A 12,464-nucleotide genomic window follows, 5' to 3' on the forward strand; every position below is an offset into this window, starting at 1 on the left:
ATATACCTTAGAGGACATCTAAACCAGTCACATAGAATAGGTCACATAAAGCTTAGGTGGCTGGTCCAGAGAACCACCCTGTCACTGGGCACTTTATTGATTGGAAAGTCACCAGATTCCATCTCTTTTGTAATCACGATCTGAAAAATGGTTCATATGCGCTGATTTCTCCATTCTTCTGCAACTTGCTGTACAAATGGGATCATTCTAAAGCTGTCCTAAGTGGGAATCATTATGGCAGGTGCTATTTTAAAGCTTATAACAGAGATGAGTTTTCCCTTATCCTCCTCCATTTGTTGGTCTGAATGGTTCACGGGTATTAAATTTTAAAATCCAGATGTCTTGGGAAACGGCATTTAAAATACAACAGAAATTCTCTGTCAATCCTGTTGCCACCCAGCTGCCATGAGTGTCACCAATTTGCTTCTGCCTGAGGCCCTTATCATAGTGCTTTCTGGAAATAGCAAGGCAATACTTACCATCCCAAACTGTGACCTTTTTGGAATGTCATTATTCTGGAAAAACATGCTAATTGTGTTACACTGTAATTTCCATGCCCACCACTGTCCTGATCTCATTTTGTACACCTTTGTAAAATGGTTATCTCCCCAAAATTCTTAGAAAACCCCCCCGAAACATAATAGGAATAGCAGATGGGATAATTATGAGCCTGAGAGATCTGCTTTCTTGTTAGACTTCATCTAGGATTATGGTGCAGCGAAATTGTCTGCTGTCATCATATTAACTCTCATTTATGTAGTGTTTTCGGCTTTGCAAAGAACTTTATTCCTCATTGTTCCCATTTTGCAGATAATTTAAATGCTGTTGTAGAAAGTTAAGAAGCGGTGTGCAGTGCCGTCTCTTCAATGGCTCAGGTTCTGTACATACTTATTAGACTACACATGATTGTCGTCTGGTTTGCCTTTACTTCTTACTCCCATGCTCGTACAGCACCCCCACTGTCCCAGTGCGGTGCCGGGAGCACACTCAGACTTGCTGCCTACCCAACTTTGGCTCAGAAACACTCGCTTTGTTTTATTTTTTCTTTTAACTGATCCCAGCTGGGAGAATTGAGCACATGATGTCATAGTGACGCAAAAGATGTTTCCTCGAAATTGAATGAAAGGCATAGAAAGGAAGGGTCAAACACTGACTGCCCTTCTTCAACCTTTTTGCCAAATGACACACCTCCAAACACCTAAGGAGCCTACGCTGAGCACCCTCTTAGTGCCATTTTGTGTTAACGGGCTGATATCCACGTCGCAAAAGTTAGTAGGATGATGGGGAGACAGGAGGGAACACAAGTTTGTTTGGCCATTCTCTTGAATTTTTGTGCTGTCATGCCTCGGCATTTTGTGACAGGATAAAAAAGTATTAGAAACTTGCCTAGTAATTGAATCCTGGACCTCTTCTAAGCAGCAGGTGTGAGGCATAGGAGTCCTGTGCACATGGATTCCTGCTACTGGTGAGGGAAAAGTCTCTTGTTTTATGTAGCTGCAGGACAGGTTTTTGGCTCTGTTTGTAATAACCTTTTTTTCTTTTTCTGTAAATCTTTTTTTTTTTAATTTATGAAATAAAATAAGCATTTCCATAACACAGTACAATAAAAAAAGATGATTGTACATGAAACTACAAATCTATGATGTACAACTCACTATTCCCTTCAAATATACATTATCACGTCAGTTTATTTTTTCTTCCCTTCCGCCTCCTCCCTAGAGATGGCTACCATTGGACATACACACACACATACATATATACACATACATTGATACATATATATGTATACATATATATTTATGCTTATGTAAAATTGCATACATACTTCTATTTATTAATTCTTTCTCTGGATGTAGATAGTGTCTTTCTTCATATGTCCTTTCATCACCTTTCTTTGAAGATAATTTGTGCCTTGCCTCCCACCCGGTGGTGTACTGCTAACATTTGATTACAATTGAATATGTTCCCCAGTGAAAGAATCACATGATGTAGCCCCCAAGTTTATGAGGATGATGGTTCCCAAGAAGGACATTCCCCTACACACACACACACACACACACACACACACACACACTCACACACTCACACACATACATACACACACCACCCTATACATATAAATGACATACAAGCAATATTAGTTGAGTAGGGACAATTGGATATGAAGAAAATTGATAGTTTAAAATAGAATTTTTCAATCACTTACATGACTGATACAGATATGGCTTTTAGAAATGAACTGGTTTCCTTTCCAATTGACTGAGGTGCCCTTGAGGAGGGCTCTAAGCAGCCATGGCACCTAGCCGAAATGGCATGATTCTGAAGACCCATTTCCACAAAGACTGGCAAAGATGAGTTGCCACATGGTTTAACCAGCCAGCCAGGAAGATCAGAAGGTGAAAGTCCCGTCAAGCAAAACAATGCTTCTTGCCCTGCATCTGGCCCTATCCATCCTATTGTGTGGTGCCATACTGTCTGATACCACACCAACGTATGTGCTGGTAGAGGATTCAGGTTGGAAGAACTTAGGGTGGCCGGTATCCATAAAAAAGTGTCATGGACTTTTTCTGTGGACCCTCATCGCCTCATCATCATCTACAGATCTCCAGGCAAATGTGCAGTGGCTGGAAGAATATCGTTCCAAACGGATCCTTTGCCCAAGGAAACCATCTGCACCCAAGAAGGGAGACAGCTCTGCTGAAGAACTCAAGTTGGCAACCCAGCTTAGAGGACCAGTTATGCCCATCAGATACGTCTATGAGAAAGAGAAAGCTCGAGTCATCACTGAAGACAAGGAGAATTTCAAGGCATTTGCTAGTCTTCAAATGGCCCGGCCAATGCCCGTCTCCTTGGAATCTGGGCAAAATGAGCCAAGGAGGCTGCAGAGCAAGATGGGGAGAAGAAAAAGTAAACAGTCTCTGAGAATTTTCAATAAAATAATATGAAATAAAAAAAGAAATCAATGGAAACTTCTTCTTGGCCTAGAATATTTGCTCATCTGCTTCCATAAGCTTATCAATGATCCTACACTTATCTTCTGTTTTACCTTTGAATTGTTTGTGGTATATATATATATCAATCCAGATTACTCACAGCATTTGATTTTAATTGGAAAGGTATTGTACGTAGTCAACAAAGAAACAAAGAAACCTTTAACTTTAACTTTGTTAAATAGTTAAGCTGATAATGGCAGGACCAGGAGCTGTAGTTTCAAAAAAGTTTTTTTTTCAAAGAAATGTGCCTATGGAGGAGACCCTAAAAAGCAACAGAAAAGGGAAGACAAACAAAACCAGAGTTTTTAATTAAGCACACAGTAGGTGCTTAATAAATGATCATTGACTGAAAAAATTAAGTTTTAGCCTCTATTTTAGCCTTTGCTTTAAAATGGCACCCATCTTTTTTTTTCTTCCCATACTCTGTCCTTTAAAGCACATGTCTCAATCCATTTTATTTAGGAAGTTATTCCTTAAATAGCAAATTTAAAAGGCATTATCCTTGATATGTTTGGTTCCATGACATTTTTCAAGGGAAAACTCCTATCAGCAAGCAACTTCATCAAACTATGATTAAAAAAAAAAACCCTCCATCCACATTAAGAAGGAAAGCAAAGAATTTAAAAGTCTAAGATTGAAATGTTAATTCTTATATGTTTCTTTTTATCTCTGAAATATGTGTGAAATGGTAAAAAAATTCACTTCATCAAATCTGAAATGAGACTAATTTTTTTTTTGTTTCAATGAAATAAAATTGATTTAAAGGCACACACAGACATGGTTTGCTTTTCTTTTCATTTTATTGAATCACTTGTCGGGTGCTGGAATCCTTCCAAATATCCTTTGAGAATGTAATGAATGCAATTTTAATTTTTTCAGATCTTCCCCCGACTACTCTATATTTTTGGGAAGTCCTTTAGGATTCATGTTCGTGCGTAGAAGTGTTTTCTCTCTGTAAGTCAGTGGCTATTGGTTGTGTGGCTGGCTGCTGGTTGTATTGCTTGTTTAGAAGCATGTGATGTGACTGAAGATTTTTGTTTGTTTGTTTCACAGAAAAGCAAAAATTTCATACTGGTAGATGGAAATGAGCACAGCTAGAGTTGCCACATTTCCTATTCCAGTGAATCAAATCCTGTGGGAGATTGTTGCTGGATAGACATTTGCTACTGTTTTCTGCAAATGAGTTTTCTTTTTCTATCTCCTTTAGAAACTATTTCAAAGGAGCTAAAAATAGCTTTCCTTTTATGATGGGTAATAATCCATTATACATTGATCTTGATAATCAGACCTTGGCAGAATGCTTTGCCTAGACATCCTTTGGTCTTTTCCTGAAGTTTAGTAGAAAAATGGTCATTTTGTTACAGCCCACTAAATATAGCTATACCCTCAAATTCTGACAGTTAGACACTTTGTAATACACCACAACAAATGGAAATAGAGTCAAGGTCTATCCCAATGCAATGGCCTCTTTGAAAATGTTTTAGGGTATAGGGGTTGTTTGAAGCAACAACAAAGGAAACTATGCTCTCCCCATCCGCAAACAGATAATGACATTTGAAGTCAGAATTTGATCTTTCTTAATCATTGGCTTTTGCTCATGGGGGTCACAAAACCACATGATAGACGAGAAAGATCATCAGATCTGGCATCAGAGGATTTAATTTTGAATTCTGTTTTTTCTACATACTTCCTGACTGATGCAGGGCAAGGGATATAACCCCTCTGAGCCTCAATCAATCTGTAAAATGAGTGAATTAGACTGGATGATCTCTTGCAGTTTTGATTCTCTGCAGTTACCGAGGAAAGTTCTGAAACCATTTAATACCAGTGGTGACAAGAACACAGAATTCTTCTACCTTTATTTCCTGCTGCTTTGAAGAACTGCAAAGTTGTGATGAGTTACAGTAATTAGTACAAAGGACAAATTGGAGCATATATCTAAGTTATGGACAATGGCCAGAGAAGGGAATAAAACTAAAAATTTATTAATTATGATTTGATTTTTAATTCTGTTTTTAGAGTTAAATATTTGCTGATGTACGAAGACCTTGTACCAAGTTCAAATATATTTTAGCACATAGAAGACATTGAGATGTTCTTTTTTTGTGATGAAAAACTTCTGAAACTATATTTATGAAATGCACGTGGGTTTTCGTTTATTAACAATAATACTCAAGGTAGAAGATATTCACACACAAATAAATCTTAGCATTGCTAATTCTCAGTCCTAAGTCAGAAAGTAAGTATAACCCTCTATCTGCTCTTAAGTCCATCTAGAAAACCAGCCCATGTCAAATTGCATAGCCCATATGCAGAATGGCCAATATGACCTGCTGGTCTCAATTTCTCTGACTCCAACAACAACTTTTTCAGTGATGATGGCTTCACCTGGTTTCCACATCTACACATCTCACCAGCCCTTTAAGGACCCTGACCAACTATGAGTGCACCTACATTTGCATCAAGATGATGATGTCCAGTTGGACCTAGGCCTGGAATGTTCCTTAGTTGTCAGATGGACACCTGAAGCTGCATCGCATTGACTAGAAGGCCTAAGAGGAAGTAAATATTAGAAGACTGGTAGAATAATATGAGTAGAGACTAACCCAGGTGATTCCAAAGTAGGTCCCCTTCATGGCATGGGGCCTTTGCTTTGAGTTGACAGAAGTGCCGCTGATGGCAGGATTTCTATAGGATCATGGGATTGTAGATATAGAGTAATAAGGCAGTTACATGTTTTATTCCATCTATCCATTTATTCATTTACTCACTCATACAGGAAATAAATGTCGGAGTCAGGATATTTACCCAATGTCAAAATCAGGGTGTTTTCCACTGTACTGCAGTAAAGTATTGAGAAGGAAATAAGCCTGTGTTTAAGCCTGAATATCTGGCTGCTTAGAGGTCTTGTTCTCCTGAACGAGAATTATTAAACAGCAAAGCCATTCCTTCTAAAAACCATGTGTATACACTCAGGTGTGCGTGTGGCAAAGTTCACGTACTCTGACTACTACTTTTCATTCCTAGAGCTTAGAAGAAAAGGAGTCACCATCACTTTTAGAAATAAAATATTTCGGTATCTATTTGTACAAAAATGTCATATTAATCTTCCTAAAGCTTGGGTCTGTTTCTATTCTCCTACCCCATATCTTTCATTGATTCCCCACTGCCCTTCAGATAAAATCCAGACTCCCTAACACAGCGTTTAATAACTTTTACATTCTGGCTTCCAACGACTTGCTCAAGTTTATGTCCTATTATTCTCCATTATAGAGACTCCATATTCCAAGCAAAATAGGATACTTCTATTTGCTGATCTCAATATTTTGTGATTTCTTGTCTCCAATCACACGATTCATATAAGTAAAATATAGTCCTGCGTTATCTCTGTCCCACGATGTCCTTGTCTGTATTTAAGACTCCACTCAAGTGGCGCCTTCTGCATGAAAGTTTCTGTGCTTCCCACAGTTGGTTTGTCCTGCCCAATTTTCTTTGTATACTTGTATGTGGTCATATTGAATCTCTAATAGAATGCAAGCTTCCTGAGCCCAAGGATGGTGTCATTTTTGTCTTTATAGCCCTGGCACTGCGTTCCTTACAAGCCTATTGAATTGTTAAGAATGCAGAAAAGCTGGATTTAAGCTTATTGTCTTTACTAAAAATGATAACAATTTTAAAATGTTTTTATTTAGGTGAAAAAGTTTACATAAATCATGTCTCACTTTATTAACTCAATGTAAGGGTTTTTTTTTTTAATTTAAGCTCTCCATGTACCCATTAAAGATATTCTTAAGATGTTTTGATTAATGGAACAGCTAGCTGGCAAAATAGATAGAGCTCTGACCTTGGAGTCAAGAGAACCTGAGTTCAAATCGAGCCTCAGACACTTCACACTTACTAGCTGTGTGACCCTGGGCAAATCACTTAAACCTGATTGCCTCACCAAAAAAAGCTTTAATTAAAATATATAAATTGTTAAAATTAACTGTGCTTTTTAGCTCTAAATCAAACTTTTCTCTCCACGTGGATAGAAAAATTTGAAGATTTGCCTCTATTTCTTGTGACCAACTTATAAAATGTGAGTGTGAGCACAGAATAATGGGTGCCAATCAAGGTAGAGTTGTGAGGTCAATGGAAAAAACAATAGTAGGGAATGGGAACATCTACCATGGGCTGGGGCCAGCAATTAAGCAAATGTATAGTCAGTGGGGCAAGCATGCATAATAAACATGAGAGGAAGCCAGAAAGCAGCTTAGGATAAATCTCAGGATATTCACTAAACAGTGGCATTCATTACATTCAATTCAATTTCAGCAAAGATTTTTATTTAAAAATATTTGGCACTATCTATATCATTACATTTCCTGGTTGAGAGGAAGGAAGTCCACTCAATCTGGACCAAAGACACTCAGTTCTAATGATATCCATCAAAAACTGTTGACAAGTGTCATGGTGATATTGACTTTTTTTTGCATCAATTCCATCTTACTACATTCCTCATGCATAAGAGGAGGTGCTTAATAAATGCATGTAGCTTGACTGATTGATGAGAGATGTTTTGTTAGGAAAGACTTTTTTTATTGTCTACATTGTTTCAAATACAGCTAGAAGGTGAACTGACAGAAGAGGAAAATGACATGAAATTCTTTCCCCTGAAGAGATCATCTAAAAATACAGAGAAGTTCAGTCATTCCACAGCATCTCCTAGCTGAATAATTCAAAAGTCCCATTGCACGAGGCAAAATATCTCTCCGTGGAATCTTCAAAAACCTCTCCTTTTAAAAGAAGCACTTAGAATTAAAAGTTGCTAAGAGCCACAAAGCTCTTTGACGCAAATGATCAAGATGGCAGAAGGAAAGCTAAGTCAGAGATGAACATGGGCATCAGGGAAAACCACCAAGTAAAGGTCATAAAGGAAAATTACTAGGATGATTTCTGGCCTTTCTTTCTTTCTTTCTTTCTTTCTTTCTTTCTTTCTTTCTTTCTTTCTTTCTTTCTTTTTCTATCTTTCCCTTCCTTTCTTTCTTTGTTTCTTTCTTTTTCTTTCTTTCTCTTTCTTCTTTCTTTCTTCCTCCCTCTCTCTTTTTTCTTTCTTCCTCTCTCTTTTTCTTTCTTCCTTTCTTCTTTTTTGACAAGGGGCACTTTGGTGTTCTGCCGTAGAGAACATAATCTTAGCAGTCATAGCTTTTATTCTGATACAATTTATACCAGCCTGGGGCAAGTCACTAGAGGAAACTGTGACCCTTTGTGAGAAAAAACTTTAAAAAGCACCACTGATCTCAGTGTTAATTTGAACAGATGCACAGGCATAAAACAAAGGTTTTTGAGACAGGAGCCCCATCGGTGGAAATGCAAATGACTCCTGGGGTCTGCAGACCTATTTCTGTGTCCAGGAGCTGGAGTCGTGATGGAAGGGTGTGTGAATGGCTGCCTGTCATAGCATTCAGAGGGGGGTGGTTTAGAAGGTAGTTTATGTGGCAGAGCTTTGCCTGCAGAAAGGAAGGAAGAGTAGGAGGCAGGGAATGTGTGTGCAAAATGAAGAAAGTGTTCATTCAGAGCCTGGCACAGTTACAAAAGAGTCTAACATCCCCAGAGTGCAAAGGAAGAGAGGAAAGGATGAGTTCGCTTTGGTCCTCTCTGCACTAATGTTTGAGCTCAAGAAGCTTTCAAAAGTGTAGGGCAGAATGGGTGGGGGAGGGGGAGCCCTACCAATGAAAAATGACATCTTTCCGTGTGGAGTGATGGCTCCATTAGCTATTTGCTGGCTCCTGGTGTAGTGGGGAGGCTTTTTCTGGTATTAACTGGGTCATTTTGTATTTTTGAGTGTTACAGTATAACTATGTGGGAACTGATTGTCCCTGAAAATTTAGGCTTATTAGATGATATTACCTAACTGCCAAATTCTCCCTCCTTTTCTTCTTCCCTCCATCATTTTCTTCCTTCTTTTTTTCTTTCCTCTTTTTGTTCCTCCCTTTCTTCTTTTTTTCCCTCTCTCCCTCCCCTCCTTTCCTTTCTCCCTTCCTTCTTTGCTCCCTTCATTCTTACTTTTTTATTCTTCCCTCCTTCATCTCTCCATTCCTCCACCTTTTCCTCTCTCCCTTCCTCCCTCCATCTTTTCCTTTCTCTTTCCCTCCTTTTCTTCCTTTTTCCTTTCCTCCCTCCCTCCCTTCCTCTCCCTCTCTCTTCCTTTCTCCCTTTATTCCTTCCTGCTACTTTTATCTTTCCTCCCTCCCACTCTTCCTTCCTTCCTTCTTTCTTCCCTCCCTTCCTCTCTCCTTCTAGTTCTCCTTCTCTCCCTTTCTTCCTCCCTCACATCCTCCCTCCCTTTCTCTCTCTCTTCTTCCTTCCCTTTCATCCCTGTATCTTTTTTATTCCTTCCTCCATTTCTTTCTCCTTTCTTTTCTTCCTCCCTTTCTTCTTTCCTCTCTGCCTTCTTTCCTTTTTTCTTCCTCCCTTCCTCTCTCCTTCATCTCTGCATTCCTTCACCTTTTCCTCTCTTCCTTCCTCCCTCCCTTTCTTCTTTCTCCTTTCCTTTTTTCTCTTTCCTCCCTTTGTCCCTCCTTCTTTTCCTTCCTCCTCCCCTCCCTTCCTTTCTTCCTCCCTGACTTCCTTCTTCTCCCTCTCTTTTCCTTCCTCCCTTTATTCCTTCCCTCTACCTTTATCTTTCCTCTCTCCCTCCCTCATCTTTTTTTTTTTTGCTTTTAGGCAATTGGGGTTAAGTGACTTGCCCAGGGTCACACAGCTAGTCAGTGTCAAGCTGCCCCCCTCATTTCTTTCTTCCTTATTTCTTCCCTCCCTTCCTTCCTCCCTTTTTCCCTCCCTCCTCTCTCTGTTCCTTCATCTATTTCTCCCTCCCTCTCTTCCTTCCTTCTTCCCTCCCATCCTTTCTCCTTCCTCTTTCTCTTCCTCCCTCCCTTCCTTCCCTCTACTTTTTTATTCTTCCCTCTCTTCCTTTCTCTTTTCTTCTTTCCCTCCTCCCTTCCTTCCTCTCTTCCTCTCCTTCCCTTTCCTTTTCTTCATCTATTCCTCCCTCCCTCATTTTCTTCTTTCCCTCCCTCACTCCCTCATTCCCTCCCTTCCTCCTTCCTTCTTCCTTCCTTCTTTTCTCCTTTTTCACCTCCTTTCCTCCTCCCTCTCAGTGACAGTACTAGAGTTGTGTTTAATCACTTAACATGAGGTTGATTTTACAAATAATATTTATTACACAAATATAATAAGAAAAAATGTATAGACACATCAGGAACATAATCTTCCTAATAACAGCTCATCCTTGGGTGAGAAAGGAGTGGTAAAATAGGTTCAAAATTTAGCCCAGTTCTTACATAGCATTAGTCTAATACAGTTCACCTTCAAAGGTGGCATCATCGCTGAAAAGTCCTTCTTCTGGGCTGGGGTCCTAAAGGTCACTGTCAAAGATCAGTCTTTCTTCTTTAAGGTCTTGATGGTGGGCTAACTGAAACATCTTCCTTGTGTTCTGACTCCCCAATGTCTGTGAATCACACTACTGACCTTGACTGCAGACTCTGCTGCAAGCACTTAGATGGGAAGAGAAGAAACAGAAAGACAAAGGAGAACCCATCTCTCATGGGGCATATGTCCTAAACAGAGCAGACCCCATGGTCTTTCCCCTTACAACATTTTTCTCTCACTAAACACTGTGAGTGAAGGAGTCACCTTGTTCCTCCAGATGTGAATGCATCAAAGTGGTAGCTGAAGCTGACTCTGGCCTTTTTTTAGGTGCCAACAGTCCTTGTTACACAGGCAGCAGAAAAAGTCTCCTCTTAACCATGTGGTAAGCCAAGAAGACCCAGGTGCACAATGTCCTCTCATGTTCTAGTTTCTTCAAAGCTCTTCCCTCACATATCATGATTCTCCAGGAAGTAATCCCCAAATGTTTGGAGATTCCTCCTTAGCAATCTTATGGAGTCTGTACATGCTCCAGAAACCCAATAAAGTTTAAAGTATTTTTTTTTCATAATGGTCAGTTAGCATTTATTAAACACCTACTGTGTGTCAGGCACCTTGCTAATCTCAAAGAATATAAAGAAAGATATCTAGATAATGCAATATAGGGAGTCAAGAACTGCACTTGGAGTAGGAAGATATGAGTTCAGATCTAGCCTCAGACACTTCCTAACTGTGGCTATAGGCAAATCACTTAACCATCCTCAGGCTCAACTTCCTTATCTCAAAAGTAACACCTACCTTCCAGAACTGCTGTAAGCATCAAATGAAATACTGTATGTGTAGCATTTTGCAAGCCTTAAAATGTTATATTAATGCTAGCTCTTATTATTATAGACAATATCTGATGCCACTTCTTGTATGTAAATCATCTTTGGTAATATGTTACAACTTACTCTCATCACAAGTCCCAGCTCTCAAGGAGTTCACAGTCTAATGGGGGACATAACATACCACCAATTACAGAAAGACAAACTTTACATAGGCCACATTGAAAGGAAGGCATTAAGATTAAGCACTGGGAGAAATAATCCAACCATTTTGGAGAGCAATTTGGAACTATACCCAAAGAGCATAAAAATGTACATACCCTTTCACCCAGCAATATCACTTCTAAGGCTATATCCCAAAGAGATCACACAAATGGGCAAAGAACCCATATGTACAAAAATATTCATAGCAGCTCTTTTAGTGGTGGCAAAGAATTGGAAATTGAGAGGATGCCCATCAACTGGGGAATGGCTGAGCAAGTTGTGGTATATGAATGTAATGGAATACTATTGTGCTATAAGAAATAATGAGCAGGCGGACTTCAGAAAAACCTGGAAAGACTTGTATGGTCTGATGCTGAGTGAAGTGAGCAGAACCAAGAGAATGTTGTACACAATAACAGCCACATTGTACAATGACTAATATCAACAAACTTAATCCTTCCCAGCAATACAAGGATCTAAGACATCTCCAAAGGCCTCATGATGGAAAATGCTATGCACATCCAAAGAAAGAACTATGGAATTTGAAAGCGTACTATTTGCTATTTTTTTCTCTTCTGTTGAGTTTTGTTTCCTCTTTCTGTTTCCTCTTTCTCCTATTGGTTCTAATTCTTACTTACAACATCACGAATGTGAAAATATATTTAATAGGAATGTATATGTATAGCCTATATCAGATTGTGCACTGTCTTGGGGAGGGTGGTGGGGAGGAAGGTGGAGAAAAATTTTAAACTCAAAAGCATATGGAAGTGACTGTTGATAAATCAAAATAAATTAATAAAAAAAGAAAATAAAGACATCATTGCATGTAAAAATAAAAAGATTAAGCACTGGGAAAGACTTCTGGCAGAATTTGGATGTTAGCTGAGACTTCAACAGCGTGATATCATAGATTTGGTTGAAGAAAGAAGAGATAGATCATTCTGGAGCCAAAATCATAGTAGAGATCAGTGTGGGGGCACTATGGAGAAGAGGCTTTAGGAAAATGAAGAGACACACAGAATTTATTTTAAGT

The 12,464-nt window shown here is 39.1% G+C and overlaps 1 pseudogene; it reads left to right on the top strand.

Annotated features, from left to right (window-relative positions):
- Window positions 1–2,292: 2,292 nt before the first annotated feature.
- On the top strand, window positions 2,293–2,911 carry LOC110210061 (large ribosomal subunit protein eL13 pseudogene; annotated as a pseudogene).
- The last annotated feature ends 9,553 nt before the right edge of the window (window positions 2,912–12,464 follow it).

Source organism: Phascolarctos cinereus, unplaced genomic scaffold (assembly GCF_003287225.1).
Source record: "Phascolarctos cinereus isolate Bilbo 61053 unplaced genomic scaffold, phaCin_HiC Scaffold_7;HRSCAF=346, whole genome shotgun sequence".
Lineage (NCBI taxonomy): Eukaryota > Metazoa > Chordata > Mammalia > Diprotodontia > Phascolarctidae > Phascolarctos > Phascolarctos cinereus.